At 42.7% G+C, this 17,455-nt stretch overlaps 1 pseudogene; it reads left to right on the top strand.

The window, feature by feature from the left end:
* Window positions 1-817: 817 nt before the first annotated feature.
* On the top strand, window positions 818-6,174 carry LOC143649156 (eukaryotic translation initiation factor 4E transporter-like; annotated as a pseudogene).
* Window positions 6,175-17,455: the final 11,281 nt, after the last annotated feature.

Genomic DNA, 17,455 nt, shown 5'->3' with positions numbered 1-17,455 from the left:
AATTCTGCAAAAACAAAAAAACCACAAAAACCTCACAAACATGTTAAAAATGCATTATCTAAGGTACTTAAATTCCATATTATCAATGGCATTTTTTAAAGACTCATGGTAAATTGTAAAAGGAAGTTAATGTTTTGCTTAAAGAGGCACACAGAAAGCCAAACCAATTATTTCACAGGAGGTGATTTTGTACCATTACTTAATTTTGATTTGTGGATTTACGTTAGAGGTCCCTGGTCTATTTATTATTTCTGACAGATTCTATTTTTCCAGCTGCTTCTCAAACGAAGATTCATTCCTCATTCTTGCATTCTGTTTTCTCCTTGTACTACTGCAGTCTTTCTTCGGTCTTTCCCTTTCTCTTATAGTTTCATTCTCTACTTTTAATTCTGTACAGAATGTGTCTCACATACTGAGAGGCACCTGACCCTGGGAGGAGGGAGCCAGACACCAGCAAGAGTGAGAGGGCCAGGGCACTGGAGGGGGAAGTGACAGACATCCTCCCTAGCAGAAGACCAAAGGGCAAATGGGTCTACAGGAGCCTGGGCTGGGGAGGGGAGGGGAGGGTGGGGCAGGCAAGTGTGCAAGGGAGTGCCATATAAGTGTTTTAATAGATTATTTCCACTCAGTTGGAAAATGTGGACCAATGGTGTCAAGCAATAGTCTAATAGCTTGTTCCAGAAGGGTTTCACCAGTGGTGGTTCCTATGCATGGAAACGGTTATATTAGGTTATAAGAAATCCTCCTAAAACCCCCATGAATTTTATTCATCTAATCCATTGAGCGTCTCATTAAGCCTGAGATTATACAGGCTTGTATGACTGTGGTTATTCTTCTTGGGAGAGGTGAGTCTTGTTCCCATCTCCATGAGGCCACTCCGGCAACATCAGCCATTGCTCCTTTGTAGGTACTCTTGATATCACTTGTGGGAAATATAAATATTGCCTCTCAAAAGGCTCTGAAATTGTCAGGTACAGCACAACAAATCAACTAACTCTAACGCCACACTCTATTAAAGGTTGAAAATTCATTCCCTATTCTAAGTTTACACCTGAAATTATGTCCAGTCACATTGTCTTTTATAGGTTATCAGAGGCTCTGAAATAATACAAAATGGAAAAAAAATAGATTATTGCTTGACACCATCACATTTTCCAACTGAGTGGAGATAATCTATTAAAATGCTTATAAGCAGTGGGAATCTGGCCTCTCCTCTTGTTCCTTCTGCATCAGTACAAGGAGAAGTCTTAAGTAGTTATAAGTCCTCCAATAATAATATGCAATCAGATCAAGATATTTCAAGGTTGACTATAAACTTCCCTCATTATTACATTTCCAGGAAAAACTAAATTCAAATAGCAAGACTGTGATTAAGCATACAGATTCTGAACCTAATTTCAAATATCTGCTCTTACACTTACTAGGTTTGTGATTGGGGCAAGTTAATTAACCTCAATGTACCTCAGTTTTCTTTATTTGAGAAATGGGAATAACGGCAGTGCTTACTCAAAGGGCTCTTTTGAGGATGAAAGGAATTTGTATTTTTCATGCTCTTTAAGAAATTCTGGTAGGTAGGAAGTGATTTATAAAACTTAGCCATTATTATTTTTGATTATTGTAAAGTAAAGCCAACCATCCTAAAATCCAAAATTATTTTTAAGTCCAAGGATCACACTCCCCCAATTTCTTATCCAGTTCAGTAATAACCAATGTGGTTCTCCTTCAGATAATTGGGGTAGGTTTGCTCAGCATCCTCATCCTGGATTTTTTGTTGGGAAGACTATTGTTCCTCTAGAACCACTGAAGTCAACTTATTCTAACTCAAACTTACTGATCTGGCCCACCTTATTGGTCAGCTTTATTGAGGTATAACTAGCATGCAATAATTTTTACCAGTTTTAAGTATATAATTTGATGAGTTCTGAGAATTGTTCACAGTTTACAGCCATCACCACAATCATGATATAGAACATTTCCAACAATCCAAAAAGTTCCTTCAATGTCTCTTTATGTCAGCATCTTCTGCCAAATCCCTAACTTCTGGCAAACAGCAGTCAGTTTTCTGTCACTAGTTTGTTGTTTCTATAATTTTGTATAAATTGGATCACGCATTTTATTGTTTTTTCTCTCTGCCTTCTTTCATGTAGCATAATGCTTTTGAGATACATCCATTTTCTTCTGTATATCAGTAGTTCACTTATTTTTATTACTAAATAATATGCCATTGTATGGACATACCAATCTTTTTCATTTCATGAAAAACAAAGAAAATAATTTATTTTCTCAGGTAAATGGTACAAAAGGGCAAAGTTTCCCAAAGGCCCTGTCTGGCTGTCATGAGGGCTGAGACGGTTAATAACTTGTCATAACTATAACTTGATGAGGACAAATTTCTCATTCATGTCTACATTTCTGCTTGCATTAAAATACATTCTTGTTCTGTACCATGTGCTCCTCTTCTATTAATTGCCCCAAAGCACATGACATTGAATTCTCACTAAGCCAATGACAGTTGCCTCCAAACATCCCTGTTTCTACAGATGTGGTTCCCTTTGCCAGGAATTCCCTATCCTCCCTTATAATCTACTAAAGCTCTTCCTGCTTATTATCGTGTATGGCTCAGCTCAGATATTAGCTCTTCTGCCATGTCTTTATTGACCTCTCCAAACAGGATTAATTACTTCTTTCTTGGTTTTCCCAAAGAACCATGTATATAACTCCACTATATCACTCATTTAATGATAATTTTTTACCAAATTCAGTTATGCCCTTCTTGAGGAAAAAGTCTGTTGCTCATCTTTGCTTTCACATGTGTGAGTTCAATTCTCAGCCCCAAAGTATATATTCAATAGATGTTTATTTAAAGAAAGAAAGAAAAAATAAACAAATAAACCAGTGGATGTAAGTGCCCTCCTATTGCTACACCTCCATCATAGATAATACAAGTACGTGAACACAACTCACTGTCCTGATTGCCAGAAAGTCTACTTTTTTGCATCCCATCACTTTTAAGAGGGACACAGAAATTGGTTGGTATTCTTATTAATCTTGCTGAGATTTAAGGAAACAACTGGTACTCACTGAAAAGTACACTTGGTTATTCACAGCATGTAGTAGTTCCTGTGACATGACTAGCAACAAGCATCTGACCTTTCAGAGAGGAAGGATGCAATTGTAATTAAAATGTGACCCATGTTGTCTCCTGCTGCCAGATTTCCTTGATTAGTCATTGGAGATTGAATTCTAATTATGACATTTGCAGAAATAAAATTCTCTAAGGAAAGGAGCCTCCAAAGGTAGACTGTATGTCGATAGCTGTTGTGGAAATTACTTATTTTAACCTTTGCCATGAAAATTGTAAAACTGATTTAGCCCCTTCTCTGTGGCAGACATTTTGGAAGATGGATTTGTAGGTGTATTCTGGGATTAGCCTAAAGACAAGGCAGCATTATTTTGCAACACAAGTTCCATTAAAGTTCCTTAAATTTTCTGTGAACTTCTGTTCAGGAAGTCCTTTTAAATTCTGATGAGCTGACATTCCAGCTTCAGGACAGAGCTCACCAGTGGAAAGTCTAAAGAAAGAGTTGGATACAGACCAGCCTCCTCTGGTGTGCAGGGTCGTGGGTCCATGAGAATATATGGAAGAAAATGACTTAGATGTTATTCTCAGTCCACAGAGATGAAGCTTCGGAGGGGGCTGCCATGTGATGGCTGCAGTTAGCTCCCTGCACTCGGGAAGCCTGTTGGAGAAGGTCAGTGATGGGCTTCATCTGCTTGGTGGACACAGGATTGTCAGTGGGAGAATAACGTCTGCCTGGACCTTTGATCACCATCTTACTGATAAGGACCTGTGGGATTTGAGAGACAGAGAGACAGAGACTGTGAGAAGGACTATAAGGACAAGCATTTCAGGAAGGAATTTAGGGATGGTAAATGTGTCTTTGCTGAGCATAGAAGAAATGATTCCCATGCAGAAGAGCCACAATGGTTCTCAGATGGACCCACAAGTCAGTCAGAAACCAGTAAGCTGACTGGCTTGATGATAAGACACTAGAAGGAGATCACAAAGGGAGTAAATGAACAAGGCAACAGACAGCATCTGTGAAGGAAGGCATAGTTGAGTGGAATGGAGGAGTGGCTAAAGGAGATGAGGTGGAGGTCATCCTGGCACAGGAGCCTACTGCTGATCAGGAATTGCCAAGGGATGCCATTTTGCCTGAGCAGTCCCAGGAGAAATTGACTTTAATGAATTCTTTAACCTTGAAAAGATGCCATGGTTGGCTTCGATGATAAAGGATGTTTGATAAAGGAGAAGGGTCAGTCTCTGCCATCCAGTTCAGTAGGTGGTTCTCCAACCTGTGCTGATCAGTAAGCTGTTCCAGCAGTCTTGGGTCAACACCACATGAAGAACTGGAGAGACTAGCAGGTCTCGAGCAAGCAATTCTCTCTTTTGGATAGTACTCAGGACATTACTTTGCCTAAAGAACCTAAAGAAAGCTTGCATTCAGGAGTTGTGCTTTCAGTGGAAGAGGTAGGAGCAGGGCTCAAGGGCTTGAATGTGGACCAGCAAGTGAAGAATTCAACTCCCTTCATGGGAGAACACTTAGAGGAGACCCTGAGTACTGTAACCAGCAATCTGCAGCTCAGAAAAGACAGAGATATGACTGCATTCAACAAGCTAGTGAGCACTATGAAGGCAGGAGGGACTTTACCTTCACAGCCCAAAGTTAGCCGAAACCTTGAAGACCATTTGACATCCTCTGCTGAGATCCAAGACCAGCCTGTCCCTAAGAACATCCTGCAGGAACTTCTGGGCTCACCAGTCCAAAGACCTGCTTCTTCCAATCTTCTGAGTGGCCTTACGGGGAGCTTGGAGTGAACAGCGTCTTTACTAGGCCAAAGAGCACCTTCTCCTCCCTTGTAACAGGTATTTCAAATGTGTGCGGCCTCAGCAGACTACCTTCACCCCAGAATACCTTAACCAATTGGTTTCTCCCCAGGGCCACAACAGGTGCTTGGAGATCCCTTCCAAGGCATGCCCAAGCCTTTCAGCCCTGCTGCCATCCAGATAAGCCAGCTAGAGTTGCAACAGGCAGCTTTGGATGGGCTGGCCTTTGCTGCATGACTTTACAATGCAGATAGTAAACTTCTACCAGCCTGGTTTTAGCAAACCACAGGTGGACCAAACAAGAGATGGATTCAGAAACAGGTGCCAGTGAGTGACCAAATCACCAGCACCTGTGCACCAAGGCAATGCCTCTTCCCCTGCCCCCTCTGCCTCCATCACAAGCAGGCTTTCTCCTTCCTTCACCCCTACCTCAGCAATTTATAAGATGTATGAGAGCAAAGAATAAAGGAAGAGCCAGCATCTGAAAAAGGGACTCTTGGTGACAGCAAAGAGGACACTCAGAAGGCCAGTAAACATAACCTCCTGTCATACAACACTGTGCCCAGTGTTGATAGATACTCTTTTCACACTATGAATCCTAAACTGTCAACATTGCAGCAGTCTTCACGTTCCACCCCACTGTCCCAGACCAACCGTTACACCAAAGAACAACATTATTGACCTAAAGCAACTGTGAGAATACCCCCCACCTTGGCTTGCACAGTTTCAGGAACACCTTTTCTCTGCCCTGTCCACCGAGTTCCCTTTGTCTCCCATGTACTGATTATTTGGCCTGCTCACCAGCTTCATCCAGGCTTGGTCCAAAGGATGCTGGCCCAGGGAGTACATCCACGGCATCTTCCAAGTTTGCTCCAAGTTGATGTACTTACTTTAGGGATATGCCTGACTCATCTACAGGGAATACCTGGCCTGATCCTGGGTCAGCCCTTTTACTCTTTACCTGCTGCTAGTCAACCTCTCCTAAATCCTCATCCTGGGACACTTCTGCATCTGGCAATGGTGCCACACTACCTACAGCACTCAGTTCTGTATCCTCCAGGCTCTGGTTCCCAGGCAGTAGTGGTCAGCATCCAGACAATCCCACGGACTGTACCCAGTCAGTCAGGCATGCCCCATATGCACCCTGAGCTGGAGCACTGCACCTGCCAGAGGAGCCGCTCCCCATGGGCCTTGCTAAATGGTTTGGCTCAGATGTCCTGCAGCAGCCCCTGCCCTTTCTGCCTGCCAAAGTCATCAGTGTAGATGAACTGGAATACCTACAGTGAGCAGGGCAGGTGTGCACACCTAAACCAGGCCTATGATGACACTCAAGACAGAACTCATTCTGCTTTCTCATCTCAAGTGGTTTATAGGCTTTTACTTTGGAGCATTCTGTGGGAAGCTGTTTGGGGGCCTTTAGAATGCCCATGCACCTGTTGTGGCCTGCATTATGATGGAAGGATCTCTTAACCTGCATTATGATGGGAGGATCTCTTAACCAATCTAGTGGACCTACATGGTCTAAATGCAGGATGCACAGTGTTGTCAATCCTGGAAATAGTCTTTCTTTTTTCATAACATATGTTAATGAAATATCAGTGTCTTCACCAAGAGGGGGCACCCATGGGTTCTTCTGAGAAAATAAATGCATAGACTCTTATGGACAGACTTGTGTATAAACAACTTTTGTATATACATAGATATGGTTTTCTTTCGGATAGCTTTTTTGAACTTATACAGCTGTACATAAAAGTACCTGGCATTACACTGTTTTACAGTCTATATATGCTAACCTGAAAGAAGAGTGGTTAAAACTACAAGGGAAATCTGACTAGAATAATTGGACACCTATGCCCATGACTATTTTTGGCCTTAAAATGATTTAATGAATGCAGAAGCGATTTCTTCCCCATTTCCCAGTCAATAAAAGCAGAATGTCACAAAATTATCCATTTTTTAAAATAGACTGGTTTAATTATTGGAGTAGATTTTTTAGAAGAGACTTCTGAGAGTCTGAGAATCCTCAGCCCAACCTTCCTCCACCTTGATACAGTGTTTGGATAGGCAGGCAGGGTGCTGCTGTATGTAGCAAATACTTTGGCTTATTAAAGAGGAAGCCAGACATTTTGCACTAGGAAGAATCAGTTATCATTTTTCAGAAGACTTCAATGGGCCACAAGTATACTATGGAGGAACACATTTTGCTAAGACATGAATCTAACTTTATAACTCAATCATGGCTGAAACCTATGTAGCTAACTTGCAGTTTAAAGGGATCCCATCAGTGAAAAAAAACATATTTTTTAAACTGACTGCTTTTACTTGAATTGAAGAAAGTCTTCTCTTGTGAAAATGTTCAAACTTTCCTATCTTAATCTTAAAAGCATGTCATATTATCTACATCTGATGCCATAAATATTTTAAGCTGCAAGGGGAAATGGTACATTCTTAGTGAATGGGAATTTGAGCCAAAAGGGGTTGCTGTTCTTAGAATGGTCTAAAATGTGAAGGCAGATGCTTGTGTGTAACTGTGAACAAAACTTTTATTGTTTTGCACTGAAAAAAACAAAAGTAGCTGTTACTAGTTAAAAAAAAAAAAGAGAGCAACGGCGCCTGCGCGGGGGTGCAGTGGGCGGAGCTGCGCAGGCGCGTCAAATAGGTGCCCGCCATGGTGAGTGAGGCCAGGCCCATTTGCCGGCCTGCAAAGTGGCTCGCCCAGGCTCTGCTCCCCAGGCTTTCCCCCTGCCCGCCGCTCCCACGGGTTAGGGGCCACCAGCACCTGTCTCCAGCGCGGCCGCGGGGCCTTCTTTGCGCGCAGCCCGGCACGGCGGTGTCTCCACATGTTCCCTGCGTTCGCGAGTCAGGCCGCGAGCACCGCATGGAGGCGCCCAGCTTCCGGCCTTCCTGGGAGGCCTTGGCTGAGCGCCTGGGGCCCATCCAGAGCGCTTCTCACAGGCGGGACGCCCGGGCCTGGGAGTGCGAAGCGGCCAGCTCCAGCGTCTTGCAGCTGTGTCTTGAGGCCCCGCGGACTCTCCCAGAGTAGCCCGAGGCCCTGCGCAAGAACTCGGAGATCTGTTCTCATTGAAGCAGCCACCGCCAGGTGAGGCCCCGCCTGCGCGCGCCTCTCTGGACACGGGGCCTCACTCCCCGCCAAGAAACTGCTGAAGCCGGAGGCTGAGCCCCGGGCCTGGAAGTGTCCCCACCCCACCCGGAAGAAGTCCTCCTTGCATCCTGTGGGAACACCGCCCATTGCAGCAGCCACGTGTTCCAGGTCCGGCCTACCTGCACCTTGTGGCCCCCAGCCCAGCGAGGCCTCGGCCATGCGGAGGCTCATCTAGTAGGTGACTCCTTCGCCTGGGAGGTAGTGGCCATGTGCCCTGGCGGCTGGGGCAAGAAGAGCCCCTTCCGAGGCCTAGGCACCATGTGACCCGAGCCCGCCATGACCACCGGGGATGTAGCCCCGCACACCGACCTGTCTCCTGCACCCCGGAGGCCCCACGGGGGCGAGGCCACCAGCTGAAGCCACACCCCCAGAGGCCTGAGAACTAAAGGCGTTCGGTTGGGATGTCTCCAGCGACCAAAGTAAGGCGAGGTGCGAGACCCTCCCGTGGGCATTGCTGTTTTACCTGTGGTGCTGCAGAAAGACGGGTGGCGGTGGTCACTCGCTGCTGCCCCAGCTGGTGGACCTGGAGCCTCCATGTCACTGAGCCACACCCAGGGGCACAGGCATGCATAGGAGGACTGCTAGGAGCAGGCCAGACAGCGGTAGGAGCCCCCACCCAGACCACAGGCTTGGGGTAGGTGTTCTTTTGGCATGTGCCAAGTGAAATCTTCCCCAGGAATATTTTGTTAGTGAAATTCTGATGTATGGGCATGTGACTTTCTGTTTGGACTGCGATTTTGGTAGTACCAAGCTTAATTAAGCATATAGAGTTCGTTTTAAACTAAAAAAAGTATCAACAGAGAAACAAGTACTAGGGGAAGTGTGGAGAAGGAAATGTACCTATTCATTGTTGGTGGGGAAATGAGAGGCAGAACTCCTCTGGAGGGCCCTGTGGTGGTACCACAGGAGGCTAGGGGTGGGGTTGCCAAATAATCCTGCAAACCTCTTACTAAGGCACATAGTTGGAGGAACACCCACTGGTGTTGATGGCTGCAGTGTTCATGATTTGCAGTGGATGGTGGTGGCGTAAGGGTACAAAGACTGAGAAATGGAAGTGGGAACTGTGATGTTTTCATACAATGGACTACTGAGCTGCTGTAAGAAGGAATGAAGTTGTGAAGCCTGCAACTAGGTGAATGAAACTTAAGGTTAAGAATGTTGAATGAAATGTAAGAAACAGAAAGGCAAATATTATACCTCACTGATATGGACTAGCCATAATATACAAACTCAGAGTATTGAAGTCAAATGCCTAGAGATTAGGGCCTATTGTAAGGGGTACTAGATTGTGAGCTCTTCCGGCAGTAATCTATATTCAGGAGTTGTAACTGTTATTTGTAAATCCTGAGATACTGAGCTATTTGTATACAACCTGGTAGTTCCCTGAAACTTCAGGTATTTTTGTGCTGCTGAGAGCCAGTGTTAGAGACTCAAAGCTATTGAGGTCAGCATTACCTCATTGGGCCACTGTTTAAAATATTGAAAAGGTGATTAGGCTTCGATAGAACAATGCTGCTATGAACTTCAGTGTGTAAATATCCGTTCGAGTCCTGCCCTCAGTTCTTTTGAGTATGTTCCTCGTAGTGGAATTGCCTGGTCATATGGTATACTAAACTTTGAGGAACCACCAAACTGTTGTTCTCAGCACTTGCATGATTTCACATTCCCACTAACCAGTGGGTGTTCTATTTCTGCATATCCTCTCCAACACTTGTTGTTTTGCATTTTTTTTAACAGTAGCATTCTAGTGGGTATCTCATTGTGTGTATGTGTGTGTGTGTGTGTGTTTAGGTAAAGAAACATGTTTTAGTGTGAAATATATATAAAAAGGAATTAAAGAAATGCAGTTTTCAAAGTTCATGTCAATCAATAGTTAGAGAACAGATTTCAGAGTTCTCTATGGGTTACCATTGCACTGGGTCAGATTTTTCATGCTACTGCTCCAAAACACTGAGGGCTAGAAGAAATACCAATATAGTGATTCAGCTGTCATACTCATTTATTAAACCCTATTTTTTATGTTATAACTCTTCCTTCTCCTTTGATCCTTCTCCCTATCTGTAGGGATCTTTAGACAATGCCCATTCTGACTTTTTCTTGTTGAAAAGGATAGTGGGATAGAATTAGTTGATAATCTCTAAGAGACTAGTCCCTATGGGTTTCAGGATTCATCTGGTTTAGGAATTCTCTGGAAATTACAGGTTCCATGAAGGCAAAGTTAGTGCATGAAGCTCTTATAGAATCTCAGTTGCAGCCCTAGGTGTTCTTAAGAGTTCAGAGGAGTGGTGTTGGTTGGGGTTTAGCACACCTTGACAATTAGCACTATTTAAATGAAGTTTGCATAAGAGTGGCTTCCAAAATAGCCCTTGACTCTATTTTATCTCTCTTAGCCACTGATGCCTTACTTTATTATAATTCTTTTCCTCTTTTGTACAGGAAGTCATTATTGATCCCATGGTTCTAGGCCAGTGACATCCCAAGGAGCCATGCCCCATGTTGTCAGGGAGACTCTCACCCCTGAGTGTCATTTCCCTAAGGGGTGAGAGGATAGTGATTGTCTTTGCACAGTTGGGCTAGAGAGAGAAAGAGAGAGGCCACATAAAAGCTTCTGAAGAAGCAACTCTTAGGCCTTATTCTAGGTAATCCAACTTCATGTGCCTGCGACCTGAACAGCCCTGCATTCACTGGGCCGTGTGCCCTGAATCCGTGGGAGGAAGGTGCCACTGGAAGAGTAGGCTGTGGGGGTGGGGCCCAGTCTACCTCTCTCCCTCCCCATCTATATACCTATCCCCATCCCTATACCTATCCCCATCCCTGTCTCAACCCCATCAGTCTCAGCTCTATCCGATTCTTCTTAATGCTGAAGTCATCATCCCTTTACCCACCAAGATCTCTTTGAAACTGGATTCTGGATCCTCTTAACATGACCCATTAATCTTAAATAATATCCTTGGTTTCTGACAGAGCAAAGTGTCCCACTTTCAGTTTGTATTTTCCCTGTTTCAGACCTGAAATTAGCTGTTGTTTCCAGGGACTTCTATTAATGGCTAATGATAGCAAAGATTACAATTTGAACTTTAGAGGTGCTCATTGTTGGAGTGACATTGTTTCTGTGCTGGATAGCAAACAAAATAAATGTATCTTAGAGAGTTCGTATCAATATTTTTATCCATTCTTACCATTTCTATTTTCACTTGTTTTCTTTGATTTTGTAATTGTATGCCATTTCTCTTACTCTGTGGATCTGGAGTCCTGGCATGATACAATTATTTAGTTGATTTAATCTATAATGTAAAGATAATAGTTCTAAAACATCAATATTTATGTTACATAAGGCTGTTCAGTCACAATACTGTGTTCTAAAGTCCTGAGAAGAAATTCTTTCTCTTTGTGGTTATGATATCAGTTTGGTATATAGTTAGGTTTATTGTTTTTTTTCCAATTTTTTCCCTGGCATGACTGTTTTCCCCTTTATTAAAGAAGTTGTAGGTTTACATTAAATGCAGAGTTATACTACGCAGCCCTTATATTAACACTTTGCATTAGTGTTGTACCTTTGTTGCAAATTGTGAAAGAATATTAGCATTGTACTATTAACTGTTGTCTTTAGTTTACATCAAGGTTCACTGTTGTAAGTTCTATGGTTGTTTTTATAAATTTTTATTCTGGGAACATACATACAAACATACATACAACCTAAAATTTCTCCTTTTCACCGCATTCAAATATTCGCGTATTCTCTTACAGTTTCAGCTTTTTAAGACCTGATATTTTTTAGGTAGGACAATAAACTAAGGGTGCACTTCTGAAAAGGAGAAAAAAAGAACGGAGAGCAAAGGCGCCTGCATCAGGGACCCGGAGCTCCCCATTCCTGAGGGTAGAGCTGCACGCAGTCTCTAGAGGAAAATCACAAAGCAGCTATGGCTTGGGGAGGCCCTGCTGCCCGGCCTTGCCCCTGCTCATCGTGGCTACCACCGGGCAATGGGCCACCAGAAACCACCACCAGTGAGGCTGCCAGGGCCTTCTCCATGCTACAGCCCAACCTGCAGTGCCTATACCAACTTCCAGGCAGCACGAGCCTTGCGTGGTGGCACCTGGCTTCCGGCCTTCCATAGGGGCCTTTGCCAAGCATCAGGATCCATCCATATTGCATAACAGGTGCGCAGCTGCTGGGTACAGCAACCTGGAGCTGCCGTCCCAGAGAGGTATTGCCCCAGAACTCAGTGATCTGCTTCCTGAATTGAACACTGCTCACCAGGCCCTGCTGGAACCCCTGTGTGGGCATCCCCCGACCTTGGGCCTAAGTCTCACCAAGGAGCTGCTGAAGCCGAGGCTGAGCCACATTCCTGCCTCCAAGAAGGCAGCCATATTCTTCTGCTTGGAGCCTAGGTCGCCTCCTAACCTGCGGCCACTGAACCCAAGTGGAAAGTCTTTGATTGGGCAGATTTGCCACCACACAGATGGGTGTACTGGCAGTGCTGGCAGTGCAGGACACTGAATTCTAGTGTCCTCTGCGTTCAGCTTGTATGGATACATATAATCATTCATTATACACTTCAGTTTGGGTGTGACAAGGACAGGGTACATTTAATCATTTAGTATTCACTTCAGTTTGGATGTGACAAGGCCTGTCTGCTCACACTTTATTGGTGAGAAGTAGCTTTTGGCACCATCTGGATGTTAGTGTGGTGGCAGTTTTGGTGAGCTTCTTATAACATTTATCCAGATTAACACTATACTTTGAAGATGGTGCATGAAATATTGGTAGTCAGTGCAATGGTCTGATAAAAAATACTGCTTTACCTTTCATAATATTGTTTAATGGTGTTAATATCAGCTACACATGCACACCCAAAGGCTAGGCCGCAAGTGATTCCTTGCCACAAATTTTTTTACCATATCTTTGGATTTTGTCATTTCACCTTAGAGGACCTGATATTTATCCAGTTAGAAATTATGTTGGTAGTTATGAAGCATAGTGGTTTAGAAATAGCTGAGGTCTTAGTATATTCCCTTTAGTTGTTAAATTAGACAATAGGTTCAGAGAAATTTCACCCCAGAGAGCTTTGCTCTTTAATTTCCTCAGCTAAGGTATTTGCCCTGAAGTAAGACAAGGTGTAATTGGTTCTAAAGAGAATGAGTGATTCGAAAAGCATTTATCCTGTTGTTTGGGCCTTGAAGACCATATTGGTATGCCATATTAACTCTGCATGCCCAAGGGAAAATGGTCCAGGCCTTCCAAGGGGTACAGAAGATACACAAAGATGCCACAAGCTAATGGTGCCTCTTTCCAAACTTTGCCTGGGGACTGCTCTGACTTCGGCAGTATTCATGTTAATTTAAGGCAGACAGGGTGTCCCCTCCACCAGTATTGACTTAAAGAACAAATTAATTGGCTGTCTGAGGCCTTTTCAAATCCAGAGACATCATAAAAAAGATTAGGTCTTTGTCTTTTATTTTTGTTCATATTTACTTCCAAAATTGAAAGTGTTTTATTTTAAATAACCCTCTTTAATTTTTTAATTAATTTTTAAATTTTTAAAAAAAATTACGAGACACAAACACTCTCAATATATGATCATTCCGTTCTACATATATAACCAGTAATTCACAATATCATCTCACATAGTTGCATATTCATCATCATGATCATTTCTTAGAACATTTGCATCAATTCAGAAAGAAAAATAAAAAGACAACAGAAAAATAAAACGAAAACAGAAAAAAAAGTTATACATACCACACCCCTTACCCCTCACTTTCATTGATCACTCATTTCAAACTAAATTTATTTTGACATTTGTTCCCCCTATTATTTATTTTTATTCCATATGTTCTACTCATCTGTTGACAAGGTAGGTAAAAGGAGCATCAGCCACAAGGTTTGCTCAGTCACACAGTCACACTGTGAAAGCTACACCATTATACAATCATCATCAAGAAACATGGCTACTAGAACACAGCTCTACATTTTCAGGCAGTTTCCTCCAGCTTCTCCATTTCCTCTTGGATAACAAGGTGATATCTGCTTAATGCATAAGAATAACCTCCAGGATAAACTCTCAACTCTGTTTGGAATCTCTCAGCCATTGACACTTTGTCTTATTTCATTCTTGCTGCTTTTGGTCGAGAAGGTTTTCTCAATTCCTTGATGCTCAGTTTCAGCTCATTCTAGGGCTTTTCTCAATCCCTTGATGCTCAGTTTCAGCTCATTCTAGGGTTTTTCTCAATCCCTTGTGCTGAGTCCCAGTTCATTCTAGGATTTCTGTCCCATGTTGCCAGGAAAGTCCACACCCTGGAAGTCATGTCCCACGTAGACAGGGGGAGGGTGGTGAGTTTGCTTGTTGTGTTGGCTGGAGAGAGAGGCCACATCTGAGCCACAAAAGAGGTTCTCTTAGGGGTGACTCTTAGGCCTAATTTTAAGTATGCTTGACCTCTCCTTTGTGGGGTTAAGTTTCATATGAACAAACCCCAAGATTGGGGGCTCAGCCTATAGCTTTGGTTGTCCACACTGCTTGTGAGAATATCAAGGATTCAACTTGGGGAGGTTGAATTTCCCCCCGTTCTCACCATTCCCCAAATTGGACTTTGTAAATACTTTACTGCTCTGGGATTCATCGGGTCATCACTCTGGACAAACCAACAAAATCTCATGTCCTACCCAAGGTTCCACGTACTTACATTGTTCAACCAACTATCTACATAAGTTATATTAGGAAATGCACTAGTCAAAATATAAATTTTGTAATAAACAAACATTTTTTGCTTTAGTCTCACACGTAAGTTGAAATTTTAAAATATTAATTACTATCTATTTTCAGCACCCTGCAGTAATGACATATTTTGTTCTTCCTCATGCAAAAGCATTTTTTAAAGTTGTGCATTTAGTCACTGTCATTATACGCTCTAGGCAATCCTAGATTATACCATCTCAATCTTTATCATCTATCTTTCTTTCTGATTTCATTTGTACCCCTAGCCCTCCTCCCTCTATCATTCTCACATTCAGCTTCATTCAGTGTTTTAATATAATTGTGTTACAGTTAGGTAATATTGTGCTATTTCTGAGTTTTTATATTCAGTCCTGTTGCACAGTCTATATCCCTTCAGCTCCAATTACCCAATATCTTACCCTATTTCTATCTCCTGATGGTCTCTGTTACCAACAAAATTCTCCAAGTTTATTCACTAATGTCAGTTCATAACAGTGAGACCATACAGTATTTGTCCTTTTGTTTCTGGCTAATCTCACTCAGCATAATGTCCTTAAGGTCCATCCATGTTGTTACATACTTCATAACTTTATTCTGTCTCACAGCTGCATAATATTCCATTGTATGTATATACCACAGTTTGTTTAGCCACCCGTCTGTTGACGGACATTTTGGCTGTTTCCATCCCTTGGTAATTATAAATAATGCTGCTATAAACATTGGTGTGCAAATGTCCGTTTGTGTCTTTGCTCTCATGTCCTTTGAGTAGAGACAGCATATAGATGGCTCCCGTTCCCTAATCCATTCTGCCCATCCATGTCCCCCATTTGGGAAGCTTAATCCATCAACATTCAGTGTTATTACGCCCAGGCAGTACCCTCCTCTACCATTTTGCCTTTTGGTTTTTATATGTCCTTCTAATTTTCCTTCTTTTTACCTTTACTCATGGTCTTCCTTTCTACACTCTTCTCCACACCTCTCTCTTCTGCCTTCGTATCTGTCTCTAGTGATCCCTTTAGTATTTCTTGCAGAGCTGGTCTCTTGGTCACGAATTCTCTCAGTGATTTTTTGTCTGAAAACGTTTTAATTTTTCCCTTATTTTTGAAGGACAATTTTGCTGGATATAGAATTCTTGGTTGGCAGCTTTTCTCTTTTAATAATTTAAATATATCATCCCACTGTCTTCTTGTCTCCATGGTTTCTGCTGAGAAATCAATAGTCTTATTGGGCTTCCCTTGTATGTGATGGATTGCTTTTTTCTTGCTGCTTTCAAGATTCTCTCTTTCTCTTTGACCTCTGACATTCTGATTAGTAAATGTCTTGGAGTATGTCTATTTGGATCTATTCTCTTTGGGGTACGGTGCACTTCTTGAATCTTTAATTTTAAGTCTTTCATAAGAGTTGGGAAATTTTCAGTGATAATTTCCTCCATTAGTTTTTCTCCTCCTTTTCCCTTCTCTTCTCCTTCTGGGACACCCACAACATGTATATTTGTGCGCTTCATATTGTCCTTCAGTTCCTTGAGTCCCTGCTCATATTTTTCCATTTTTTCCCTATATTTTCTTTTTCTTGTCGGATTTCAAATGTTCCATCCTCCATTTCACTAATCCTATGTTCTGCCTCTCGAAATCTACCATTGTAGGTTTCCATTGTTTTTTTCATCTCTTCTACCTTTCATTCCCATAAGTTCTGTGATGTGTATTTTCAGTCTTTCGATTTCTTCTTTGTGTTCATTCCTTGCCTTCTTTATATCCTCCCTCAGTTTATTGATTTGGTTTTTGATGAGGTTTTCCGTATCTGTTTGTAAATTCTGAATTAAATGTTTTAGCTCCTGTATGTAGTTTGAATTTTTGGTTTGTTCCTTTGACTGGGCCATATCTTCAATTTTCCTAGTGTGATTTGTTATTTTTTGCTGGTGTCTAGGCATTTAATTACCTTAATTAGTTTATTCTGGAGATTACTTTCACTTCTTTTACCTAGTGTTTTCTTGCTGGATGAATTTGTTGTCTGTCTATTCTTTGACATTCAGTTCAGCTTTTTCTGGACCTCTAGCTTAGGTTTTGTTTAGCAGAGGATAATTTTTCAGTTCTTGTTTTCTTGTTTCTTTTCCTGCTAGTATGGTGCCTTTTTGCCCCCACCCTGAGGAGAGTCTACGTAGGTATTATAGACCCCAGCTGGATTTTCACAGACCAAACTGGCCTCCTATCAGGTGGAAAGAGTCACCTGCGCCCGTTTACCCTGAGGGTGAGACCCAGTAGGTTGAAAGACTTTCCTGTGACGTCTCTGGACTCTGTTTTTCTTATCCTGCCCAGTATATGGTGCTTGTCTGCCTGCAGGTCCCACCAGCATAAGATGATGCAGTACCTTTAACTTTGGCTGGGGGTGTGGTGGAGACAGAGGAGAGGTTTTAGGTTTGTTTTAATGGCTTCAAATTACCAAGCCTTGGTGTCTGAATTCCTTGAGGTAGGGATTCCACCTGAGTTAGGCTTCACCCCTCCCCTGGAGAAGGCACAGGCTACAGACAAGCCCTCAAATGAGCTTGTTTCTGTCTATGCCTGGGGCATTTGCAGCCTGAAGAAGCCCTGCCGCTGTATCCAGAGGCAGTCAAGCCTCTGTAGAAACACAGCCACAAAAACATCTGTTTCTTTTTTTCTTTCGCTTTCCATCTGCCCTGCCCCCTTGGCACCGGGG

The sequence above is a fragment of the Tamandua tetradactyla genome, chromosome 11, assembly GCF_023851605.1.
Source record: "Tamandua tetradactyla isolate mTamTet1 chromosome 11, mTamTet1.pri, whole genome shotgun sequence".
Classification (NCBI taxonomy): Eukaryota; Metazoa; Chordata; class Mammalia; order Pilosa; family Myrmecophagidae; genus Tamandua; species Tamandua tetradactyla.
The sequence above is the reverse complement of the archived record's forward strand: the minus strand, read 5'-3'. Positions and strand labels throughout refer to the sequence as shown.